The 22,040-nt window shown below is 45.6% G+C and overlaps 2 non-coding genes across 2 annotated transcripts; one reads left to right on the plus strand and one right to left on the minus strand.

The window, feature by feature from the left end:
* Positions 1 to 18,218: 18,218 nt before the first annotated feature.
* Positions 18,219 to 18,291, minus strand: TRNAV-AAC (transfer RNA valine (anticodon AAC)). Its single transcript has one exon. It is a non-coding gene; the product is annotated as a tRNA-Val (tRNA).
* Positions 18,292 to 19,556: 1,265 nt separating this feature from the next.
* On the plus strand, positions 19,557 to 19,628 carry TRNAE-CUC (transfer RNA glutamic acid (anticodon CUC)). The gene has a single exon. It is a non-coding gene; the product is annotated as a tRNA-Glu (tRNA).
* Positions 19,629 to 22,040: the final 2,412 nt, after the last annotated feature.

Raw genomic sequence — 22,040 nt, forward strand, 5'->3', positions numbered from 1 at the left:
TCCAGTTTCGCACCAGAGCAGGGACTGAGTGCCCCTGCAACCGGTTTGAACTGGGCTATGCACAGGGACACATTGTGTCCCAGGCAGTGTCTCAAAAGCATTCTCTGAATGCACCCACCCTGCCCCAATACACATCAGCCTGTCTGGTGAGGTGGTTACACCTCCCTGTGACAGGAAACCTATTTTCCAGGCCTCCCCTGCCGGAGTTTCCCCCAGCAGCAGGAGGCCAGACCTGTGTCTGTGGCAGTGGCATCCATTTTGTGATGCCAGGGCTTTGGAAAGTTTTAACCGGGTTTAGCCAGTGTGAACATGTCTCTCCCTCTAGAAGGGTGGAATGCTACCCCCACCACCAGAACTGGCAGGGGGGTAGTATTCCAAAGCGTTTGGCACCAAACACGACATTTTTTGATGCAGCCATCCCAAAGTTAGCATTTACCGCGAGGTTATAATGCACTTAAGAGAATATGGTATGGCTGTATCACAGAACAGGCATAAGGAAGTATTTCTAAATGCTGCAGAGGGGTTCAGCTCATGCTTGGGCACCCTCTCACATAAATCCAAGCACTCTGCCTTCAGGATTGTTAAGGCCTGCCATAGGAGTGGCTTATAGGTTTTAATGTGTCTGTATAAGGTAGTGATATAGGTAGCCTATACCACAGTAAGGGGTGCAAGCACACATTCCCCAGGTTGCAGTAGCAGACCTATGGTGTCATTTTGGAGTGCTTCCCAGGGGTGGCATAATACATGCTGCAGCCCCTGGTAGGCCTCTGAGGTACCTATTCCCTAGGTACATAGTATACCATACACTAGGGGCTTATAAGGCACTCCAGAATCCAATTAGATATGTACCTAATGTACATGGAAACCATTTTAGAGAGGAAGCAGCTAGGCTGTTGTCCTGATTAGCAGGGCCAAAGCCAGACTAAGGTCGAAAAATAGTGAAACACCAGCAAAAAGTGGTGGTAACCATAAGAAGCAGATCCTACTCTCCTACACAACCGCCCCCCCCAAACGCAGGGACATTAAACTAAACTTGACCAGTTGAGTCTTTATTTTCTTACTGGAAATACCTAGAGAGTCCATCTGCATTGGCATGGTTACTCCCAGGTCTATGTTCCACTGTAATGTCCATCCCTGTAGGGAAATGGACCACATAAGCAGTTTGGGGTTTTCACCCTTTATTTGTTTTGGCCATAAGAGGGGCTTATGGTCTGTCTGAACAAGGAAGTGAGTACCAAACAAGTATGGCCTCAACTTCTTCAGAGCCCAAACCACAGCAAAGACCTCCCTCTCAATGGCTGACAAACGTTTCTCTCTAGGGGTCAGCCTTCTGCTTATGAAAGCTACTGGCTGATCCTGACCTTCTTCATTCAATTGTGACAGTACAGCCCCAACCCACAATTCAGATGCATCAGTTTGAACAATGAACGTTTTGGAGTATTCAGGACTCTGCAGAATGGATGAGTACACATGGCCTACTTCAGGTCATCAAATGCCTTTTGACAGCTAGCTGTCCACTGTACCTTTTGGGGCATTTTCTTAGAGGTTAAGTCATTCAAGGGTGTCACTATTGATCCATACCCTTTGACAAATCTCCTATCGTACCCAGTCAGGCCTAAGAAGGCTCTCACCTGAGTCTGGGTAGTGGGAGCTGTCCATTCCATTATGGTCTGGATCTTCTGCAATGGTTGAACCTGGCCTCCACGTACAAGGTGGCCCAGGTACACAACCTGACTCTGCCCTATCTGGCACTTGGTAGCCTTGATTGTTAGGCCTGCTTTTTGCAGGGCCTCCAAAACATTCCTTGGGTGGACCAGGTGATCCTCCCAGGTGGAGGTAAAGACAGCAATATCATTTAGATATGCTGCACTAAAGGCTTCCAGGCCTGTGAGAACTGTATTCACCAACCTTTGGAAAGTGGCAGGTGCATTCTTCAAACCAAAGGGCATTAACACAAATTGATAATGCCCACTAGGGGTAAAAAATGCTGTTTTTGGCTTTGCATCATCAGCTAATTTGATCTGCCAGTAGCCAGCTGTCAAGTCAAATGTGCTAAGGTACTTGGCTGAAGCCAAAGTACCAATAAGCTCATCTGCCCTTGTGCTTGGATGGGCATCAGTCCTAGTGACTGCATTGAGGCCTCTGTAGTCCACACAAAACCTCATCTCTCTTTTTCCACCACTGGTGTGAGGTTTTGGCACAAGGACCACTGGACTAGCCCAAGGGCTATCTGAGGGCTCAATCACACCCAGATCCAACATTTTCTGGACTTCTGTCCTGATACAGTCCCTGACATGGTCAGGTTGCCTATAAATCTTATTTTTAATAGGCAGACTGTCCCCAGTGTCCACTTCATGAGTGCACCAGGTAGTCTGACTTGGAGTCAGTGAAAACATGTGTCTGAACTGATTGTGAACCTGTATGCAATCAGTTTGCTGCTGGGCAGTGAGGCTGCCTGCCAAGGCAACACCATCTACTGACCCATCATCAGGGTTCTGTGAGAGGAGGTCAGGGAGTGGGTCACTCTCTTCCTCCTGTCCCTCATCAGTTGCCATGAGAAAGCCCATGTCAGCCCTGTCCACATATGGCTTTAGCCTGTTGGCATGGAGAACCCTATGGGGACTCCTAGGGGTTCCGAGGTCTACCAAGTAGGTAACCTCCCCTTTCTGTTCAACAATAGTGTGGGGTCCACTCCACTTGTCCTGGAGAGCTGCTGGGGACACAGGCTCCAACACCCACACTTTCTGTCCTGGCTGATAAACAGTCAGTACAGCCATTTGGTCATGCCATGCTTTTTGCAGTTCCTGGCTAGCCTCAAGGTTTTTGTTTGCCTTTTTCATATACTCAGCCATCCGGGAGCGGAGACAAAGTGCATAGTCCACTACGTCTTGCTTTGGGGGCTTGAGAGGTAACTCCCATCCTTCCTTCACCAAACACAATGGACCCCTGTCAGGGTGACCAAACAGAAGTTCAAATGGGCTGTAGCCAACCCCCTTCTGAGGCACCTCCCTGTATGCAAATAAAAGGCAGGGCAAGAGAAGGTCCCATTTTCGCCTAAGTTTCTATGGGAGTCCTTTGATCATGCCCATTAAGGTTTTGTTGAACGTATCAACTAAACCATTGCATTGTGGGTGATAGGGTGTGGGGAATTTGTAATTCACTCCACACTCCTTCCACATTGCAGTTAAGTAACTTGACATAAAGTTTGCATCTCTTTCAGATACTACCTCCTTAGGAAAACCTACTCTTGAGAACACACTCAAGAGAGCACTTGCCACTACAGGTGCTGTAGTGGTCCTTAGGGGAATAGCTTCTGGATACCTGATGATCCACTACCACCAGTATAAACCTGTGCCCAGATGCTGTTTGAGGATCCATGGGACCAACAATGTCAATCCCAACCCTCTCAAAGGGAACCCCCACCACAGGTAGTGGTATCAGGGGGCCCTTTGTAGTGCCACCTGCTTTGTCACTGGCTTGGCAGGTTACACAGGAGCGACAAAACTCCTTTGTGTCTTCGGACATGTGTGGCCAGTGAAAGTGAGGGATAAGTCTGTACCAAGTCTTGTTCTGGCCTAAGTGTCCTCCTAGGGGAATATCATGGGCTAGTGTCAATAGGAAACCCCTAAACTTCAGAGGTATAACCAACCTCCTGGATGCACCAGGCTTGGGGTCTCTACTCTCTAATTACAGGAGTTCATCATCCCAATAAACTTTATGGGTGCCACTAGCATTTCCAGCAGCTTCATCAGCAGCTTGCTGTCTGAGGGTTTCAACAGAGAGGCAGGTTTTCTGCTCCTGGCTCAGGCCAGACCTGGAAGGGCCCCCTGTGCCCAAGAACTCAACCTGATCAGGTTCAAGCTCCTCTGGGATAGTTCCTTCTTCAGGCTCAAGATCATCTCCCTGAGGAGACTGATCAGTACTCTGAGTCAGGTGGGACGGCACTGCCTTAACCCTACTGCTCCTCCTCTTGTGAGGCACCTGGTCCATTATTCCAGAATCCAGGGCCTGCCCAGCTTTTGACATTTTAGCCTGTGACCTAGTCACAGCAAATTCTAATTCAATGGTCCATCTGGCACTCATGTAAGTTATGTTCTCTGGTTATTACTCCTATTGCTTTGTGCTGCTTCCTCCCAGTGTTTTGTCTCGAAACACTGTCTTGAAACAAGTCAATTTGAAAGAAAGTGGTTAGTTCCGCTTTCGAGTTGGGGGCGCGCACAGGTATACTGAGACCTATGTTAGGTCTAATCCATGTAAAAGCTTTCAAAAGAAATTCTTTCAGAGTCGTACTCTTGAATTGTCATCCTTATGTTTATTCACATATGTTTCATTGTGTCTCCATTGTAAATTCATTCTTTGCTATAATATTATATCCTTTACAATTTTACAATCACCCAATGCATTTCGGGTTGATAAGTGGACCCTTCCTCAGGGGTCTGTGAATGGAAAAGAAAAAAGGAAATTTTCAGGGCTATTCAGCCTATTTCAATGTTAAGTGAGTACGAAATAGTCATGAAATATTCTGATTATTTAATGAACAATCTATTGCTTATACCTCGCTAATCGTGGAAAGTTACACATCTCTAAATTTAATGGCGTTAAAATGTAATATTGGGCGGTCTAAGAAAAACAATTTCAATATTTAACAAAAAAGTGAATAAAAACAACCTCCTTTGATCTCGCAGATTGATAACTGTTTGTTGAAATGTCTAAACTCTAACTCAAAAACAGTGTATTTAAATCCTTCATGTTATTTTTGACCTCTTATGTAGTTCTCTATATCTGAGTACGTCTAGTTAAAAGTATGTAGATGTTTAAAGATGTAAAAGTATTTAAACCCGATAACCTAGCTGTTCTCTGTTCGCGTGTCCTAATCTGTACTTACTTCCTGATGTAAAACTGTCGCGTATCCGTCTTCCAATGGAAACCGGGATTATGGAAGTTCACATATCTATGCTATTTAAACGTGTCCTGATTGGTTCAAACCAGCTCAAGTCTGCCAATAAACGACAGGCTTATGGAAGTTCACGTGTCTGTACGATTATAAACATGTTGTAATTGGTTCACGTCAAAATGACGTTTCTACACTCGCGTAACTCAATCGAAACTCTTCTGTGTATGAGAATTACCACGTGTCTATCTTCCAATAAGGATCAAGTTTATATGTGTTAGCATAACTCTGCTTCTAAACTAAACTTTGATAGGTTTTGCACAAAATTAGGGAGACTAGTGGTGTGGGAGTATATCAGAAGCCCTGATAGCTCAGTCGGTAGAACATCAGACTTTTAATCTGAGGGTCTAGGGTTCAAGTCCCTATTCGGGCGGGAAAGATTTATTTCTGATATTCAGCAGATTTGAAATTGAGTGTTTTTTTCAAATTTATTTACTCTTTTATTTTGATCGCTCTAACTTTTCCTCTGTTGTCATCCGGGTTTTTTGAAACCAGTAACGACTCTACTTGTTATAGAAGTTTCCACTTTGAATCAATCGATGTTTTCTGCCTACGCGGCCACCTGTGACGTCCAACTCTCTGCATTTGATACATTTATGGTCTCAGTGATTGAAAACGAACCCCAAAGTCCTCTGACCACAAGCAAACTTCTAATTTATTCCAAACCACATTTCCTGCCAGTGCTGCGAGGTGACCGAGTCTAGCTTCGCTACCAGTTTATGTTTTATTATCCTTACTACGCTTGTCTGCTCGCGTCTCGGGGAAACCCCTGATTTACTGTTTGTAACAATGTATCAAGTAGGTTTCCACAAGGGAGGGGAGAATTGTTTTCCATATATTTAAAGGGATGTCAAATCTGACCCCACTTTTTATTTTCATAACTTTGAATTTTTTGCCACAGCTTGTTATTTGTGAGACAGATGCTGATGAATGAATTGAGAGAAAAACTGCGGAATGTGTAATTTTCTGAAAGTGAACTTAGAGCCAAAAGGTAAAAGGTGATGCGCCGTCACGGGTCTTATATTTACCACCAAAAGTGTTTCTTAAAAAACACATGCAGCGGTCCAATCTCACACTCTCTTAACTCATTCCGTGTCTGTGCTTCTCACCCTCACACTCTCTTAACTCACACCCAGCACCTTGAGTCTATCACACTTTCTCAACTCACTCCCAGCACCCGAGTGTCTCACTCTCTCTTCGCTCCCAGTACCTGCGTCTCTCACCCTCTCACACTCCCTTAACTCATTCCCAGTGCCTGTGCCTCTCACCCTCGCTCTCTCTTAACTCACTCCAGCACCTGAGTCTCTCACACTCTCTTAACTCACTTCCAGTGCCCGAGTCTCTCACACTCTCTTCGCTCCCAGTGCCCGAGTCTCTCACACTCTTAACTCACTCCCAGTGCCTGACTCTCACTCTCTCTTAACTCACTCCTGGTGTCCGAGTCTCTCACACTCTCTTAACTCACTCCTGGTGCCCGAGTCTCCCTCTATGCTCAGTCTGGCCATTTCGTGCCTGTGTTTGTGTACACAATGGTGTCTGCCTGTGTCAGTGCCTGCAGCAGGTGCAGTGCCTGTGAGTGATGAATGGCAGCGGCTGTCCTGCTGTCTGTCTGTAAAGGGACAGAAAGAGTCCGATGTCTGAAGCAGCTGAATGTATAAGGACATTGGAAAGGAAAGGGTGTTGAACATTGGCGCTGTTACGTTCTCAGCCTTAAATTGAATTCGATAATAAAATAATTAACTGTTGTTACTTTTTTAAAAGGGAAAAAAACAGTGTTTCCGCCCGGTCTCGAACCGGGGACCTTTCGCGTGTTAGGCGAACGTGATAACCACTTCACTACGGAAACCCATAATTCAGGTTTCGCAGCACCCTCACTTCTGATATGCATACAGCACGAAATGCAACACCGGATAGGGTGGTATGGAAAATTCTCTAAAGTTCTGTTACTGAATGCGTAGAACTCACGGTTGCACAGATAAGATGTCTGTCACTGAATGCATAGTACTCAATGCTGCACAAGCATCGTGTCTCTCACTGAATATACATCACCGTGGGCTGCACGAGTAATTGATCGCTCACTCAATGCACATTTCACTGATCACTGCACAGGTAAGCAGACTCTCACTGACTGCACGTCACTGAAAACATCAAAGCATGTGAGCTCTCACTTGATGCTCATGCCTGAACCCTGCACAGCTAAAATATCCCTCAATGAATATGCGCGAGTGAAAGCTGCACAGCTATGAGCTCTCTCACTGAATCCAGATCACTGACCCTGCACAGCTGAGTGTTCTACATTCACATCTAATAGGAATCTCACTTAACACCAGTGACCGATGCACAGATAAGAGCTCCCCGTTCACACGTGTTCCTATCACTGTATGCAGGTCACTGAACGCCGCACGGCTGAGGTCCGTCCTGCTCACGGCTGAGAGCTCTCATTGAATGCAGATCAGTGAACGCTGCGCAGCTGAGGTCCGTCATGCTCACGGCTGAGAGCTCTCATTGAATGCAGATCAGTGAACGCCGCACAGGGAGGTCTCTCTGCACAGCTAAGAGCTTTCACTGGATGCAGCTCACTTAACGCTGCGCAGTTGAGGTCTCTGTTCACAGTTAAGAGCTCTCCCAGCCGAGGTCTCTGTTCATAGCTAAGAGCTTTCACTGAAGGTGGTTCACTTAAGGCTGCGCAGCTGAGGTCTCTCTGCACAGCTCAGAGCTCTCATTGAATGGAGATGCTTGGACTTTTACCAGTCACCCAGGCCTCGGTCTCTTCTTCTAAGAGCGTCTTTGTTTTGTCTGTTCCCTTACGTTGTAGTCTGCAAAACAGTTTTTTTTTCTTTGCTATATGAGACTTTCCTGTGTTGTGGGTGTTGTGTAAAAACATTGGTAGGATTAATGTGAATATATAAATAGCACCCCCATCCCAAACTCACACAAGCAGCGTCGCACGTGCTGCATTGTTGTAGTCATTAGGCGCTGAAAAGTCAATTGCATACATACTTCCTGGTGGTTAGGATTCGGCGCTTTCACCGCCGCGGCCCGGGTTCGATTCCCGGTCAGGGAAGCGTGACTTTTTGGTGTTTTTTTTAACATATAATTTTATGTTGAATTACACTGCTTACTTTATGATGAGCCCAATATTCGAGGCATGCATTAATGGTTCACATTTAACGGTCTTAGTGACATAGTTGTTTTTATTAATCTTTTTGATTTCTGTTGACGCCCCCTCCCCCCACTGAATGGGTTATTGGAAGCCCTGGGCACTCGCTTACATAAGTTCTAAGGTGTTAATCTAAAGCATGGGTACTCACAAACTTTCTCTCGGGGCCAAATTTACAGTGTGGTTTCTGGCTGAGGGCCGCACCGGTGGGGGCGGGGCCAGTGGGGGAGGGGGCGGGGCTAGAGCAAACAAAATATGACCATGAGGTTGAACACAGGCCCCTGCAGCGGACGCCTTCATCCACTGAGCCACCAGACCCGGTATGCACACATATCTATCTATCTATCTATCTATCTATCTATCTATCTATCTATCTATCTATCTATCTATCTATCTATCTATCTATCTATCTATCTATCTATCTATCTATCTCTCTCTGTTTCCCTCCCTCTCTCTCGCTCCGTCTCCCTCCCTCTCTCTATCTCTCTCTCCCTCCCTCCATCACTCTGTTTGTCTCCCTTTCTCTCTGTCTCCCTCCCTCTCTGTCTCCCTCACTCTGTCTCACTCATTCTGTGTCTCCCTCTCGCTCCCTTTGTCTCACTCACTGTTCGTCTCCCTTTCTCTCTGTCTCCCTCCCTCTCTGTCTCCCTCTCATTCCATTTCCCTACCTCTCTCTCTCTCCCTCTCGCTCCCTCTGTCTCACTCACTGTTTGTCTCCCTTTCGCTCTGTCCCCTCCCTCTCTCTCTCCGTCTCCCTCCCTCCCTCTGTCTCCCTCCCTCCCTATCCCTCCCTCTGTCTCCGTCTCCCTCCCTCTGTCTCCGTCTCCCTCCCTCTGTCTCTGTCTCCCTCTGTCTCCCTCTGTCTCCCTCCCTCTGTCTCCCTCCCTCCCTCTGTCTCCCTCCCTCCCTTTGTCCCCCCTCTGTCTCCCTGCCTCTCTCTCCCTCTCATTCCGTTTCCCTACCTCTCTCTCTCCCTCTCGCTCCCTCTGTCTCACTCACTGTTTGTCTCCCTTTCGCTCTGTCCCCTCCCTCTCTCTCTCCGTCTCCCTCCCTCCCTCTGTCTCCCTCCCTCCCTATCCCTCCCTCTGTCTCCGTCTCCCTCCCTCTGTCCTCGTCTCCCTCCCTCTGTCTCTGTCTCCCTCTGTCTCCCTCCCTCTGTCTCCCTCCCTCCCTCTGTCTCCCTCCCTCCCTTTGTCCTCCCTCTGTCTCCCTGCCTCTCTCTCCCTCACTCTCTCTGTCTCCCTCTCTCCCTCCCTTCCTCTCCATCTCCCTCCCTCTCTCTCCCTCCCTCTGTCTCACTCACTGTTTGTCTCCCTTTCTTTCTGTCCCCCTCCCTCTCTCCCTCTCCCTCCCTCTCTCTATTGCTCTCCCTCCCTCTGTCTCCCTCCCCCTGTCTCCCTCCCTCTGTCTCCCTCCCTCCTCTGTTCTCCCTCTGTCTCCCTCCCTCTGTCTCCCTCTCTCTCTCTCCCTCTATCTGTCTTCCCCCCTTTCCCTGTCTTCCTACTCTCCCTGTCTTCCTCCTCTCCCTGTCTTCCTCCTCTCCCTCCCTCTTCCTCCCTCTGTCGCACTCTGTCTTCCTCCCGCTGTCACCTCACCCCCTGCTCTCACTCCCTGCTGCCCTCCATCACCTCACCCTGCTGTCCCCTGTCACCTCACCCGCGCTGAGACTGCTTCCAGGGAACGCACACGGCCGCCTCACCCAAGTACTTCACAGGTCTTTTAAAGACCATTCACTTGTTAATGAGACTTTGTTGTATTTCATCTCTTCTTAGCGCCCCTGCATCTCCTCTCAATCAGAGGGGAGATGCAGGGGCGCTAAGAAGAGGTGAAATACAACAAAGCCTCATTAACAAGTAAATGGCCTTTAAAAGAATCGCCCGGCCTCACAGCTCCGTGCTGCTGTAAACGGCGGTGTTCGCTGACAAGCACAGGGCACAGGCACTATGTCTGCAAGGCCCGCGGGCCGCCAGGGAAGGCTTGCCGGGCCGCTGGAGGCCCGCGGGCCGTATTATGAGTACCCGTGATCTAAAGCAATACTCAAACTTCAGCAATACATCAAGTATATATAGAAATTAAAAATATAACAAATCAAAAGAGAGGGGCCCCGTACCACAAAAGGGGTGGAGCACCAGCAGACAAAGGTCAAATAAACAATTCCCCTTTTGGAACAGCAGAGTTCATCAACATATTCACACCTTTGTACAATCAGTCACCAGGACAAGACACCAAAAATCATCCCCAGAGCAAACTATATGTGAAAAATTCAATTTGTTTTTATTATTAAAAATAATTAGTCATATATGATCACACAGAAATTCATAATATACACAATAAAAACGGTTAACAATTATTTAAAAACAATACAAAGTGTAATACCTTTACATGAACAACAGTACACATACATTAGTGCCTAACAAAGGGAGACTCGGTTAGAAACACTTTTTGTTCTCTTATCAACAGGAGTAAGGAGACATATGATCATGATCTGCTATTTTCCTAGTTGATTGTATCAACATTCAAGTAATTCGGAACTTAGGAGTCACAACAATCTATACTCTCCCTCCTACGATTGCGTCGACGCGTTTCGGTGGAAATCTGAAGATAAGCGACCACCTTCTTCAGGACAAGTAATAATATTCTCCCACGTCGTCAGAAAACAGTCTAAATTGAATAACAAAGTATACATATTAAGACACTTCTTCTTGCAGTGGTAAATTAGACACAGAACAGTAAATTCGAGACTTAAATTGTATCCAAGTAATCGATCCTATAAACATCCACTACTAAATTTCTTGGGTATATGTAGATGACATATTGTCAAACACAGGGATGAATAAAGACAATAATGGCATAGTGTTATTCTCCTGGTGATCATCCATACAAATATTCATGCACACAATACACAAGAGTAGTTATACACTCGTCCTGGTTGTAGAAGAGTCACATCGAACTTCATTCATGTACCTTATACACACGAGATGTTTAAACGAAGTCTTATGAAGGGATCCTATCCTCCTCCTTGTACCTCATCCAGATTACTCAAAGGAGTCGAATAACGGTCAGTAAGCCCAATAGTCTAAAAAATAATAATTTCGGGCATTAGAGTTGCCTCAAGGCTAGAATGAATTCTCTAATCTGATTTTTACGACACCACAAAAGGTTACCTGATATCGTCTTGTGTGACAGTATTCCTTTGATGCCAGTCTAGGTATTTGATAGATAATTAATCTAAAAAAAACAGAGATTCTACTTCATATTGTTCTGTAGTAAAATTCTTTAATTCTTAATGTTTCTCAAGAGGACTCAAACTCAATCATATATAGGAATTACCTTAGAGGATTTGATGAATCGAAAACCTCATAATAATTTGAATATAGACGAAGTGGGTGGGAGATTCTGTTCTTCCCTCACAGTTTAAAACACGGTGGATACACTCCTATAGCCTGAGGACAAAACAAATATTTTGTATGTATTTTACAACCAACTAATCGTATTTGGTCAGACATAATGTTCAAGACCATAAAGAAGCCCAACAGCACAAAATACATTGGTTAAACTTGTATGATCTAAAAACAAGTATGATCTAAAGACAAAATTATTTACATATTTGCCGACCCCTCATTACGGGTCAGCCTCAATATTAGAGACCAATTTCTCCGCAAAAAGTATAGCAATCTTGTACTCTTGCGAAATTAGTCAAGTGCGTTAGGTCACCTATGTGGAACCCTGTGAGAAATCACAGTCAGTCACATTGCTGTCTAAACCCTAACGAAACCAGAACTTGGAACTCTAAATTCAGAGCCCAAGACACATTTATTTTTTTTAAAAAGTACTATAATAAAGTGCCTCTGTCCACTCAACAAGTTGCAGAGCAAACGTGATTAGAAACGAACGAACAATCCCCGTCTGCCTCACCGTGAAAAAGCGCGTACGCGTCATAAAATATTGTCCGGGTCCCACTAGCTCGACTTCATGGGACCGAAAGACTCATCTTTTATACTTGGTATACGCAAGTTGATTAAGATCAGCTGTAGTTAGGATTGCCAAATGAAGCCTAGACCGCTCCAAAGTACGGCGGCCATGATGGATGCCCATGAGCATTCGAGTATTAAGCACCATATAGTTATGAGTAAAGACAGCCAGCACGGCGGCCATCTTGAACTGCCGGTCCGTTCAGATTAATATGCATCCTAGTTAAATAACAATGTAAATAGATACCGGTCAGCATGTATTGCTATAGGAATTTGTTTATCATTTAAAGGCACGTACTGGGACAAGAAAAAACTCGACCCGGAAAGAACATTTTTTGTTTATTAATTGAACATTAAATTGTCCCCCGTGCATCAAAACAGCCTATTCCATATAGAAATGTACTAAACACGCAGATGTGGAAGCGAAGCGATAACTTCTCACACAGTACTCAAACTTCAGCAATACATCAAGTATATATAGAAATGAAGAAATATTTTTGCTAACCCACAAACATAAATCGAAATTCTAATGAGACGGTTGGCGTTTTTCAACGGGTGCTTTTACTTTTCAGAGATAAACCCATAAAGTGGGCTCTCCCATCTCTCTTCATCTTTTAAGCTCCTAAGGCAGCCTCTGTAATTCCCTCAGAACAGACAGTGCTTCTGTGAGACCAACACCCGCCACATCCCTCTGAGCTCTACTTGAGCTGCTCAAACTTCATTTTTGGCCTCCGATTTAAAATCCCTCCACAATTTTGATTTACTATGTGTATGTAATTTATGAATCTACTAATATTTTTTAAATTTTCTGCAGTCACTGACCCACTGAGTAGGCATTGCAACCCCCTCCCCCCCCCTGGGGGTCGCGGACCACTGGTTAGCAATCTCTGACAAGTCTTATTTGTTGACTTTATGAAGTTGCGGTGTATTTTAGGAATCTAATATATTCATGTTATTGTTAGGCCCGGGCAGAATTATAACTCCGCCAGCAGAAGTGGCAGAATTGAGTAACTCCGTGTTATAGTTGTGACGCGGAACTCCTGCCAAATTCTGCCAATCGGCACTTGGCGGAATTATTCTGCTGTTTGAGCCTTGTGATGTTCACCGGAACATCGCAAGGCTTGGCAATGCACGCTTGCAAGCGCGAGTGAGATTTGCCAACCCCTTGCGTGATGTCTGGTTTCCATGGAGCCTTCCAGTGCCATCTTCTACAACTGGCAGTCAGGACTCCTTCTCGAGTCGATTTTCTACTCAAGAAGAAGCTAAATCAACTTGAAAATACTTTTTTGATTGGATTTTCTACTCAAACGGACGTTTTAGGTAGTTTTTCCTTTACTTTGTTATTGAACAGGAAAAGCCACAGGGACTCCAACATCCCCTTCCTGTCCATCAGGCTCCTCCCAGTGCTTTGTCCATCTCCTGGTCAGTATTCCTCTGGATTTCGAGGTGAAAGCATCACTCTCTTTGTTTGCAATTCCTGCTGCATATATCATTGGATTTTAAGGACTTTGGGCCTGATTTAGATCTCGGAGGACAGGTTACTCCGTCACAGCGGTGATGGATATCTCACCCTCTAAAATATAAATCCTGTACATCCTATTGTATTTCTAAATCCGGTCCTTTGTTTTTGTGACATCACAACAAGTAAGTTAATAAACTTCTGGATAAGGGTGTTTTTTTGATAGAGGGCATGCACCAGTATATATTGTACCTTTCAGGAATTTTTCTAATTTGATTGTGGTTGTGGTGGTTGGTCTGGAGTTGCAGAAGGGGCCTATTTTTTTGCATTCAAATTTTCAGCTTTTATGAGGGAAAAGGGTTGCACAATTAAGTACCTTTGTTCCATGTGTGTGAAATTTGCACTATTCATTCATTTGGCCATGTGGCTTAGTCTATCCATGGGCCATTCAGCCAGTACTCGTGGGCATTGAGTGACGAAGCAACTGTTTCTGTGGTATTTGTTGTTTTGCTACATCTATGATTTAGGAATGGTATTTGAATTAGGCCCGGGCGGAATTTTAATTCTGCTTGCGGAGTTGACAGAATTCGGGTAACTCGCTCTACCCAGTAATGTGGAGTTCCTGCTAAATATTGATACCCAGCGACTAGAGCGGCTGACTCCAAAGCGCGGGACTCACGGTTGGTTCCCTAATGCCAGCGGCAGCTCAGCTCAGCATCAGGTGACTCTAGGCTATAGGTCACTTAATCTCCCCTATGGCCCCCAGCACCTTGAAACCTTAAGGGGCAATATTTTTGCGCTTTGCAAATATGGATTATTAGAAATATGGATTATAGTTCTTGCTAAATACCGCTATCTGGGGTGTGGTGGAATTATAAACTCATTGGTGCTCTTGAGACTTGTATGGATGCGTGCTTGCATGCGCAAGCGAGATTTGCCGGCCACTAGCGAGAGAGATTTGCTGGGCGCTAACGTGACTTTCAGCTACCACAGTTACCTTCTGGCGCCATTTTTATGATTCAGATAAGCACGAGTGGCTGCTTCTGATGCAGATTCTCTACCCGAAAAGCAGCTAAGTCAACTAGAAAATAGCTTTTCGATTGAAAATTCTACTTGCATGAACCGTTCACTTTGTTTTTTAGTTTGCAAAGCATTTTTTTTATTTTCCTTTTTTTTCAACAGGAAGGAAGTTTTCCAAAAGCTCCAACGTCCTCTTCCTCTCCAGAAGGTTTCTACCAGTGCTTTGTCCATCTTCTGGTCACTTTTGGATTTCAAAGTGAAAGGTTCGCTTTCTTTGTCTGAAATTACTACTGCATATACATACTATTGGATTTCAAGGACTTTGTTTTTGTGACATCACAAGAAAAGGCAGAGGATAAATATAACAAGAAATTGGCCTACATGGGTTGGGCGATGCCGTTCGGGTCTCATTTGTCTGAAAAAACAAAAAATAGAATTTGGAAGCATGGCGCAAAAGGTGCACAGGTTTTTTTCAGGTGGGGCAGGTAACCGCCCTCTGGGGGTTTTCTGGTTGGCGGTACATTGGAGGGGTGGTGAGTCACATACAGCAGATCCACCCCTTGCGGGGGTGGGAAGGTGCACAGGTGGTTTATGGTGTGCGCGGGATGCAATGAGCAACAGAAGGAACTTCAAGGGAGGATGATTGGAGGGCAAATGAAGGAGAGATTGGAGATATGGAATGAGGTCAGCGAGTGAAATGGCGAGGAGTGAGGCTTATGAGATGGTGAGTTGAAATGGCGTGGGAGAACGAATTTGTACCGGTTGTCAGGAGTGTGTCACGGCTGTGTGTACCGATGCATGTGGAGCCTGTGATGTCTCTGAGTGTATGTACGGCTGTTTGCACCACTGCCTTTAGAGGCTGTATTGAGTGTGAGCGTGCGCATGTCCGTTTGCACAAGTTCCTGTAGAGTCTCTGATGTCTGTCAGTGTGCGCAGGTTGTTTGTACCACTGTCTGTAGTGCCTCTAATGCCTCTGGGAGTGTGCGCGCAGCTGTTCATATAACTGCCTGTAGAGCCTGTAATGTTTGTCAATCTGTGCACGGCTGTTTGTACCACTGCCTGTAGAGCCAGTAATGTCTGTGTATGTTGATAGCCAGGGCTTTAAGTGGGCCGGGTCTCACCGGTGCTGAACACTGGCGGTTGTTTTAAAGTGGGCCTCGAAACGGGTCTCTATCTGGCTCTGTTTTCTGCCCTGACACAGGCGGTCCGGTTTTTCCGGACATTGATGTGCACAGCACACACTGCTCACTTCTCACTAGAGGAGAAGTTACTGCGTGACGTCATGCCAGGTGAGCGTTCTGGGGGAAGGGAAATCCTTTAAAGAGAGTCATCTTCTCTCTGGATTTCCCTTCTCTTGTTGAAACTCAGGAGCAGCAACATCGTCGTGGTGTCACCAGGGCTTTAGGTGGAAGCTTTTTCAATAATATATACAAGCCGTAGTTGCTGCTCATTTATCTTATGCAACTAACAACCATTGACAAAGCTAATAATACTGACTTGTGGGTATGATTTTACTTGTTGTATCACATATCTGGATGCAAAGACCAAAACAGCAAAATACAAGTTGGGCAGCACACTATGCGAAGCACAGATTTTTAGCTTAGGTGTTTTTAAGCCACACCCTTAATCACATTGGCCACGCCCCTTTAAGAGACCCCCTAGCTTTTTTCATCCCACTTAAAGCCCTGTTCATAGCTCTTTGTGCCCCTTGTCCTGTGTCAGTGTGCTGTAAACAGGTGCCCGCACGCGTATGTGTGCCAGAGAAGAGTCGTGTTCGTTCTGTTAATCTGTCGCGGTGCAGGAAGGTTGCACATTTGAGTCATGGCACCTTTAATGCCATCTGGGTCAGAAGTCACCTGGTCTGTGTTATCTCTGAGCGGATTCCCACACACTGTACTTTGATTTACTTCAATGACGTCACCATCGCGTCACATTTAAGTGTTTCAGCTTCTAGCTACATGGTAGCTGGTTTGTGAAACAGACTGGCTGGGCGCCAAGGACTCTTAAAGTAAGATTCCAGGCGCGGGCTTCAGTGGGGCTGGAGTGTGCAATGTTTTTTTGTGATATTGAAATCTCACTTGGTTCAAAGCTAAGAAGCGATTTTGAAATAACGTGCCCATAGAAACACTGTGCACATGATCAGGGAGGCTAGTGGTCATTCAATCGTGCAGAAGCCCAGATAGCTCAGTCGGTAGAGCATCAGACTTTTAATCTGAGGGTCTAGGGTTCAAGTCCCTGTTCGGGCGGGTAATATTTTTATCTGATATTCAGCAGATTTGAAATGGAGGTTTTTTTCAAATTTATTTTGCCTTTTACTCTTTTATTTCGATCGCTCTAACTTTTCCTCTGTTGTCATCCGGGTTTATTTTTTTCAAACCAGTAACGACTCTACCAGTTATAGAAGTTTCCACTTTGAATCAATCGATGTTTTCTGCCTACGCGGCCAACTGTGATTATGGTCTCACAGATTGAAAACGAACCCCAAAGCCCTCTGACCACAAGCAAACTTCTAATTTATTCCAAATCACACCTCCTGCCAGGGCTGCGAGGTGACCGAGTCGAGCTTCGCTACCAGTTTATGTTTTATTATCCTTACTACGCTTGTCTGCTCGCGTCTCGGTGAAACCCCTGATTTACTGTTTGCAACAATGTATCGAGTAGGTTTCCACAATGGAGGGGAGAATTGTTTTCCATATATTTAAAGGGATGTCAAATCTGACCCCACTTTTTATTTTCATAACTTTGAATTTTTTGCCACAACTTGTTATTTGTGAGACAGATGCTGATGAATGAATTGAGAGAAAAACTGTGGAATGTGTAATTTGCTGAAAGCGAACTTAGAGCCAAAAGGTAAAAGGTGATGCGCCCTCACGGGTCTTATATTTACCACCAAAAGTGTTTCTTAAAAAACACATGCAACGGGCCAATCTCACACTCTCTTAACTCATTCCGTGTCTGTGCTTCTCACCCTCACTCTCTTAACTCACTCCCAGGGCCTGAGTCTCTCACTCTCTCTTAACTCACTCCCAGTGCCTGCGTCTCTCGCACTCTCTTAACTCACACCCAGTGTCCGAGTCTCTCACTCTCTCACACTCTCTTAACTCACACCCAGTGTCCGAGTCTCTCACACTCTCTTAACTCACTCCTGGTGCCCGAGTCTCTCACTCTCTCACACTCTCTTAACTCACACCCAGTGTCCGAGTCTCTCACACTCTCTTAACTCACTCCTGGTGCCCGAGTCTCTCACTCTCTCACACTCTCTTAACTCACACCCAGTGTCCGAGTCTCTCACTCTCTCTTAACTCACTCCTGGTGCCCGAGTCTCTCACTCTCTCTTAACTCACTCCTGGTGCCTGAGTCTCCCTCTATGCTCAGTCTGGCCATTTCGTGCCTGTGTTTGTGTAAACATTTCTGTCTGCCTGTGTCAGTGCCTGCAGCAGGTGCAGTGCCTGTGAGTGATGGATGGCAGCGGCTGTGCTGCTGTCTGTCTGTAAAGGGACAGAAAGAGTCCGATGTCTGTCTTTGAAGCAGCTGAATGTATAAGGACATTGGAAAGGAAAGGGTGTTGAACATTGGCGCTGTTACGTTTTCAGCCCTAGATTGAATTCAAATAATAAAATAATTAACTGTTATTACTTTTTTAAAAGGGAAAAAAAGTGTTTCCGCCCGGTCTCGAACCGGGGACCTTTCGCGTGTTAGGCGAATGTGATAACCACTACACTACGGAAACTGAAGTGAAACTTCGTGGAGCACTGTCCCTTCAAATAGGCACAGCGCACTGAATAGACGTGCTGCTATGGAAGCTTTTCTAAAGATTTCTCACTGAATGCGTAGAACTCAAGGTTGCACAAGCATCTGTCCCTCACTGAATGCACTTCACCGTGGGCGGCACGAGTAAGAGATCGCTTACTCAATGCTCATTTCACTGATCACTGCACAGGTAAGCAGACTCTCACTGACTGCACGTCACTGAAAACATCAAAGCATGTGAGATCTCACTTGATGCTCATGCCGGAATCCTGCACAGCTAAAATATCCCTCAATGAATATGTGCGAGTGAAAGCTGCACAGCGTTGAGCTCTCTCACTGAATCCAGGTCACTGACCCTGAACGGCTGAGTGTTCTACATTCACATCTAATAGGAATCTCACTTAACACCAGTGACCGATGCACAGATAAGAGCTCCCCGTTCACACGTGTTCCTATCACTGAATGCAGATCACTGAACGCCGCACAGGGAGGTCTCTCTGCACAGCTAAGAGCTCTCACTGAATGCAGATCACTGAACGCTGTGCAGCTGAGGTCTCTGTTCACAGTTAAGAGCTCTCACAGCCGAGGTCTCTATTCATAGCTAAGAGCTTTCACTGAAGGTTGTTCACTGAACGCTGCGCAGCTGAGGTCTCTCTGCGCAGCTCAGAGCGCTCATTGAATGGAGATGCTTGGACTTTTCCCAGTCACCCAGGCCTCGGTCTCTTCTTCCAAGAGCCTCTTTGTTTTGTCTGTTTCCTTACGTTGTAGTCTGCAAAACAGTTTTTTTTCGCTGCTATATGAGACTTTCCTGTGTTTTGGGTTTTGTGTAAAAGCATTGGTGGGATGAATGTGAATATAAATAGCACCCACATCAGGCGCGTAACACCCATTGAACTCGCAGGGCTTCAGCCCCCCCCCACCCGTCGTGTGTGGCAGCCCGGGATGAGACACCTTCCCGGGCAAAAAAGCAGCCGCACCCGAGCACTTCACAGGTCTTTAAAAGACCATTTGTATGTTAATGAGGCCTCGCTGTTGTTTCACCCCTTCTAAGAGCCCCTGCAGCTCCACTCTGCCAATTGCTTAAAGTTCAGCCCCCCCCCCCCGAAATTTTTGCTCAGCCCCCCCCCGAAATTTGGCTCTAGTTGCGCCTCTGACCCACATCCAAAACGCACACACTCACAAACAGCGTCGCAAGTGCTACGTTGTTGCAGTCATAAGGCGCTGGAAATACCTATGCAGCCACGCTCCCTGGTGGTCTAGTGGTTAGGATTCGGCGCTCTCACCGCCGCGGCCCGGGTTCGATTCCCGGTCAGGGAAGTGTAGTTTTCATTCGTTATTTCACTTCTGTCCTATTGGTTGTGCTTTAGCGTTTTTTTTTACATATACTTTTATGTTGCATTACACTGCTTACTTTATGATGGGCCCAATATCCGAGGCATGCATTAATGGTTCACATTTTAACGATCTTAGTGACATAGTTGTTTTTATTAATATTTTTGATTTCTGTGGACGCCCCTCCCCCCACTGAATGGGTTATTGGAAGCCCTGGGCACTCACTTAAATAAGTTCTAAGGTGTTAATCTAAAGCAATACTCAAACTTCAGCAATACATCAAGTATATATAGAAATTAAGAAATATTTTTGTTAACCCACAAACATAAATCGAAATTCTAATGAGAAGGTTGGCGTTTTTCAACGGGTGCTTTTACTTTTCAGAGATAAACCCATAAAGTGGGCTCTCCCATCTCTCTTCATCTTTTAAGCTCCTAAGGCAGCCTCTGCAATTCCCTCAGAAGAGACAGTGCTTCTGTGAGGCCAACACCCGCCACATCACTCTGAGCGCTACTTGAGCTGCTCCAACTTCATTTTTGGCCTCGATTTAAAATCCCTCCACAATTTTGATTTACTATGTGTATGTAATTTATGAATCTACTAATATTTTTGAAATTTTCTGCAGTCACTGACCCACTGAGTAGGCATTGCAACCCCCTCCCCCCCCCGGGGGTCGCGGACCACTGGTTAGCAATCTCTGACAAGTCTTATTTGTTGACTTTATGAAGCTGCGGTGTATTTTAGGAATCTAATATATTCATGTTATTGTTAGGCCCGGGCAGAATTATAACCCCACCAGCAGAATTGGCGGAATTTAGTAACTCCGTGTTATAGTTGTGACGCGGAACTCCTGCCAAATTCTGCCAATCGGCACTTGGCGGAATTATTCTGCTGTTGGAGCCTTGTGATGTTCACCGGAACAACGCAAGGCTCGGCAATGCACGCTTGCGAGCGCGAGTGAGATTTGCCAACCCCTTGCGTGATTTCCAGTTTCCACGGAGCCTTCCAGTGCCATCTTCTAAAATTGGCAGTAAGGACTCCCTCTCAAGTCGATTTTCTACTCAAGAAGAAGCTAAATTAACTCGAAAAGACTTTTTGAATGGATTTTCTACTCAAACGGACGTTTTAGTTATTTTTTCCTTTACTTTGTTTTTCAACAGGAAAAGCCACAGCGACTCCAACATCTCCTTCCTGTCCAGAAGGCTCCTCCCAGTGCTTTGTCCATCTCCTGGTCACTTTCCTTTGGGTTTCGAGGTGAAAGGATCACTATCTTTGTTTGCATTTCCTGCTGCATAAATAATTGGATTTTAAGGCCTGATTGGGCCTGATTTAGATCTCGGCGGACGGGTTACTCCGTCACAGCGGTGATGGATATCCCACCCCCTAAAATATAAATCCTGTACATCCTATTGTATTTCTAAATCCGGTCCTTTGTTTTTGTGACATCACAACAAGTAAGTTAATAAACTTCTGGATAAGGGTGTTTTTTTGATAGAGGGCATGCACCAGTATATATTGTACCTTTCAGGAATTTTTCAAATTTGATTGTGGTTGTGATGGTTGGTCTGGAGTTGCAGAAGGGGCCTATTTTTTTGCATTACATTTTTCAGCTTTTATGAGGGAAAAGGGTTGCCCAGTTAAGTACCTTTGTTCCATGTGTGTGAAATGTGCACTATTCATTTATTTGGCCACGTGGCTTAGTCTATCCATGGGCCATTCAGCCAGTACTAGTGGGCATTGAGTGATGAAGCAACTGTTTCTGTGGTATTTGTTGTTTTGCTACATCTATGATTTAGGGATGGTATTTGAATTAGGCCCGGGCGGAATTTTAATTCTGCTTGCGGAGTTGACAGAATTCGGGTAACTCGCTCTACCCAGTAATGTGGAGTTCCTGCTAAATATTGATACCCAGCGACTAGAGCGGCTGACTCCAAAGCGCGGGACTCACGGTTGGTTCCCTAATGCCAGCGGCAGCTCAGCTCAGCATCATGTGACTCTAGGCTATAGGTCACTTAATCTCCCCTATGGCCCCCGGCACCTTGAAACCTTAAGGGGCAATATTTTTGCGCTTTGCAAATATGGATTATTAGAAATATGGATTATAGTTCCTGCTAAATACCGCTATCTGGGGTGTGGTGGAATTATAAACTCATTGGTGCGCCTAAGACTTGTATGGATGCGTGCTTGCATGCGCAAGCGAGATTTGCCGGCCACTAGCGAGAGAGATTTGCTTGGCGCTAACGTGACTTTCAGCTACCACAGTTACCTTCTGGCGCCATTTTTATGATGCAGGTAAGCAAGAGTGGCTGCTTCTGATGCAGATTCTCTACCCGAAAAGCAGCTAAGTCAACTAGAAAATAGCTTTTCGATTGAAAATTCTACTTGCATGAACTGTTC

Source organism: Triturus cristatus, chromosome 4_1, assembly GCF_964204655.1.
Source record: "Triturus cristatus chromosome 4_1, aTriCri1.1, whole genome shotgun sequence".
Lineage (NCBI taxonomy): Eukaryota > Metazoa > Chordata > Amphibia > Caudata > Salamandridae > Triturus > Triturus cristatus.